This window comes from Nerophis lumbriciformis, linkage group LG03 (genome assembly GCF_033978685.3).
Source record: "Nerophis lumbriciformis linkage group LG03, RoL_Nlum_v2.1, whole genome shotgun sequence".
Classification (NCBI taxonomy): Eukaryota; Metazoa; Chordata; class Actinopteri; order Syngnathiformes; family Syngnathidae; genus Nerophis; species Nerophis lumbriciformis.
Genome location: NC_084550.2, coordinates 29107501 through 29112500, shown reverse-complemented (window position 1 = coordinate 29112500; position 5000 = coordinate 29107501). Strand labels below are relative to the sequence as shown.

The 5000-nt window shown below is 38.5% G+C and overlaps 2 protein-coding genes across 9 annotated transcripts in view; one reads left to right on the top strand and one right to left on the bottom strand.

Moving 5' to 3' along the window:
• The window catches only part of LOC133582456 (solute carrier family 12 member 7-like), a 121791-nt gene that overhangs the window by 7005 nt on the left and 109786 nt on the right, over positions 1 to 5000 (top strand). For all 4 annotated transcript variants that reach the window (XM_061936543.2, XM_061936542.2, XM_061936540.2 and 1 more), the window contains exon 2: positions 158 to 252. The gene's annotated coding sequence lies outside the window, so the exon portion shown is untranslated. The remainder of the gene's footprint in view (positions 1 to 157; positions 253 to 5000) is intronic.
• Positions 1 to 5000, bottom strand: part of col15a1b (collagen, type XV, alpha 1b) — a 99037-nt gene that overhangs the window by 84068 nt on the left and 9969 nt on the right. The window lies entirely within an intron of this gene.

Below are 5000 nucleotides of genomic sequence, written 5' to 3'. Positions count from 1 at the left end.
ACATGCTAACTGTTAATATGCTAACATTAGCATGCTAATCTTTTAGCTAATTTTGCAGCCGTTTACCTCAGTCATACAACTTTTTACTTGACTTATGCTATATAATAGAATGCAAACGGGAGAATGCTAACATTGGCATTCTTTGCCATTTTCACAGAAAACCTGGTACCTGACTCATGCATTGTACTACAGCCTAAAGCGTAAACATGTGAGAGTGAGGTACAAAGGTCAACAGAGAAGACCTGTTCTCAGGTAATGGTATAACTGTCGCTCTCTCTAACACACACACACACGCACGCACGCACGCACACACACACACACACACACACACACACACACACACACACACACACACACACACACACACACACACACACACACACACACACACACACACACACACACACACACACACACACACACACACACACACAGTAGCCACTAATCAATGAAGGCAGTGTTGAAACTCTGCTTTTCTCAAGCACTTCCCCCATCTTCCTCACTACTCCTACGGTGTGTTTTCATTTCATATTTCTAAAAGGAGTTGAGAAACGTTCACAGGCTCTCTTTAGTCCATCCTGCAGAGGAAGGAGCGGTCTATCCTGGCGTACATGGGAAAATACAGGACTGAAAGTGCTGTTGGGGTCTATAAATGCAGGATTATTACTGCTTTGGATAGACTACATGCCAAAATAAAAACATCTACAACAGATTTTTACAAATGTCATAGAAATGGGGAAAAAGACAAAAATCTCGAGTAGGGGTGGGTACCTTTCACATACAGTACCAATTTCCGGTCGGACATCTATACCAGCGGTACCAATTTCTGGTACTTGTGTATATGTTAATACGTTTAAGAAATATTTTTGATTTAACAGTGAATTATGACGATTGTGCTGTCCGGTTGTTATATCTTCTTTTCTGATGCAATGTCTTAGTCTCATTTGCAAGTATTACACAGCAGACTGTACACGCAGTTGCAGTTCCAAGGCGCTAGATGGCAGTATTGTGTAGGCTACCGTGTCAAAGTAGTCTGTGCCATTCATCTGTTTCTCATCTTTTGGTGTGCCGTGCACCGTGTCCAATATGATATCATAAAAAAACGTCCAAACACCATAACAAATGCTTTAAATAAATACAATGCATGATGGGAAAAATGCCAAACACTCTCTCCACATTTATCCACGTTTGGTGCATTTTAGCTGCAAGATAATCCTGATTGATTACACAATTTTAGGGAGGTCGTAGACAAGACAGTAGTAATTATATATACATTTTATATTGATATAATATGTATATATACAGTGGCGATCAAAAGTGTACGTACACTTGTAAAGAACATCATGTCATGGCTGTCTTGACTTTACAATCATTTCTACAACTTTCCTCCAGATGTCAGATGAAACAAAAGTGGAGCTGTTTGGCCACAATACCCAGCAATATGTTTGGAGGAGAAAAGGTAATCCCAGGAACACCATGCCTACCGTCAAGCATGGTGGTGGTAGTATTATGCTCTGGGCCTGTTTTGCTGCCAATGGAACTGCTGCTTTACAGAGAGTAAATGTAGACTTTTGAGCACGACTACCGTATTTTTCGGAGTATAAGTCGCTCAGGAGTATAAGTCGCACCGGCCGAAAATGCATAATAAAGAAGGAAAAAAACATATAAGTCGCATTTTTGGGGGAAATGTATTTGATAAAAGCCAACAGCAAGAATAGACATTTGAAAGGCAATTTAAAATAAATCAAGAATAGTGAACAACAGGCTGAATAAGTGTACGTTATATGAGGCATAAATAACCAACTGGTATGTTAACGTAACATATTATGGTAAGAGTCATTCAAATAACTATAACATATAGAACATGCTATACAATCTGTCCTAATCGCTAAATCCCATGAAATCTTATACGTCTAGTCTCTTACGTGAATGAGATCAATAATATTATAATGTGTTCATCATTTCACACATAAGTCGCTCCTGAGTATAAGTCGCACCCCCGGCCAAACTGAAAAAAACTGCCACTTATAGTCCGAAAAATATGGTATACATGTGTGTATATATGTATATATTAGGGGTGTGGGAAAAAAATTCGAATTCGCGATTCTCATTTTTTTTAAATCGATTTTTATTTATTTATTATTATTTACATTTTTTAAATGTATTTATTTATTTATTTTTTAATGAATCAATCCAGCAAAACAATACACAGCAATACCATAACAATGCAATCCAATTCCAAAAGCAAACCCCAGCCAGCAACACTCAGAAGTGCAATAAACAGAGCAATTGAGAGGAGACACAAACACCACACACAACAAAGCAAAAGTAGTGAAACAAAAATGAATATTATCAACAACAGTATCAATATTAGTTACAATTTCAACACAGCAGTGATTAAAAATCCCTCATTGACATTATCATTAGACATTTATAAAAAAGAACAATAGTGTCACAGTGGCTTACACTTGCATCGCATCTCATAAGCTTGACAACACACTGTGTCCAATATTTTTACAAAGATAAAATAAGTCATATTTTTGCTTCATTTAATAGTTCAAACAAATGTACATTATTGCAATCAGTTGATAAAACATTGTCCTTTACAATTATAAAAGCTTTTTACTCTGCTTGCATGTCAGCAGACTGGGGTAGATCCTGCTGAAATCTTATGTATTGAATGAATAGACAATTCTTTTCAATCGAGAATCGTGTTGAATTGAAAATAAAAAATCGATTTTGAATCGAATCGTGACTGCAAGAATCGATATTGAATCGAATCATGGGACACCCAAAGATTCACAGCCCTAGTATGTGTATATATATATATATATATATATATATATATATATATATATATATATATATATATATATATATATATATATATATATATATATTAGTTGTTTTTGGGCTGAATGTTTGTGGCGGTTGTGTTCCATCCACACAGTAACTATGTTGTCACCGAGAAGAAGATAGTTCCACTTTGCTGGGAAGACCCGAGGCATCGCTGGATGACCTCTTTGTGCACTACATCGGAGTTGAGCTGGGGTGAGAGGAGAAAGTCCGGGACACTTGATGTCATGGAAACAATTCCTCTGCACATGGCGACCTCCGACCTCCGGGGCCCAAACAATGCATTGCTTCATCTTCACTACACTGGTACCCAACTCTGTGCTTTTATAGGTTTATCACATCAAATCAAAAAATGGTGCAACATTTTGATAGCTTTGTTGCACGTCACGTCACGTCCGCTTGCAGACTAAACACCGGCTCCAGGAAACGGTCAGTCAAGCAGCACTGAGAGTGGACTCAGTGGAACTCCCTCTACGTAATGTTGCAATTTCCTACACCAACAAAGTAAAGTAAGACCCCAGTAAGGTACCACTCTTCCAAAATGCACTCGCTTGAAGCTAATTTACAATGGATTTGCCATTGACAGGCTACTGTGAGCATTAGAGGATTTACATGGCGACTTCCACACCTCCAAATGTGGTCCTGAAAACCACAGCAAAGATGAATGTTACAATCAAACAGCTGGTGTGTCATAAGCACAATACCTACAGTATAAACACTTTGTAGGGCGCCACACAAGCTTCCTGGAAAAAGCCACTTCCTAGTTAGACAACATACCGCAGATAGCCAATACAGTACTTCCATCTAATGTCTTGGAAGTGCAACTGCGTTGCCAGTGTTACCGCCAACATATTCCCATTACCTAATGGTACCAACAAATTCAACCAATATCTGATTGGCACAGCGTTAGTGCCGGATTTGTGAACAGATGTATTGGGATCATGCCTACACCTACAGTGGTGGTCAAAAGTGTACATAGACTTGTAAAGAACATCATGTCATGACTGTCAATCATTTCTACAACTCTTATTTTTTTGTGATTGGAGCACATACTTGTTGGTCACAAAAAACATTCATGAAGTTTGCTTCTTTTATGAATTTATTATGGGTCTACTGAAAATGTGAGGGTCAAAAGTAATACATACAGCAATGTTAATATTTGCTTACATGTCCCTTGGCAAGTTTACCTGCAATAAGGCGCTTTTGGTAGCCATCCACAAGCTTCTGCTTGACCACTTGACCACTAAATTGCTGCAGTTCAGCTAAATATGTTGCTTTTCTGACATGGACTTGTTTCTTCAGCATTGACCACACCTTTAAGTCAGGACTTTGGGAAGGCCATTCTAAAACCTTCATTCTAGCCTGATTTAGCCATTCTTTTACCACTTTTGAGGTGCGTTTGGGGTCATTGTCCTGTTGGAACACCCAACTGCGCCCAAGACCCAACCTCCGGGCTGATGATTTTAGCTTGTCCTGAAGAATTTGGAGCTAATCCTCCTTTTTCATTGTCCCATTTAAAGCAGCAGTTCCATTGGCAGCAAAACAGGCCCAGAGCATAATACTACCACCACCATGCTTGACAGTAGGAATGGTGTTCCTGGTATTAAAGGCCTCACCTTTTCACCTCCAAACATATTGCTGGGTATTGTGGCCAAACAGCTCACTTTTTGTTTCATCTGACATCACACGGACAAAGATAAGACCTTCTGGAGGAAAGTTCTGTGCTCACATTTTCAGTAGAGCCATAATAAATTCATAAAAGAAGCAAACTTCATGAATGTTTTTTGTGAGCAACAAGTATGTGCTCCAATCACTACATCACAAAAAAATAAGAGTTGTAGAAATGATTGTAAACTCAAGACAGCCATGACATGATGTTCTTTACAAGTGTATGTACACTTTTGACCACCACTGTATATACTAACACACATATATATATGTGTATATATATCAGTGTTGGCGCTAGGAATTTTCAAAACGGGGTCCCAGGGACCCCATTAAGTCATACAAATATGGTCCCACAATACATTTTTTGGGGTCCCACTTTTTTGTAAGCGTTTTGCAAACAACTGCTAAATGTATGCATTATCCTGTTCTAGCTCACATTCTATATTGTGTTTTGGGAAAAGGTTTTCATAAACATT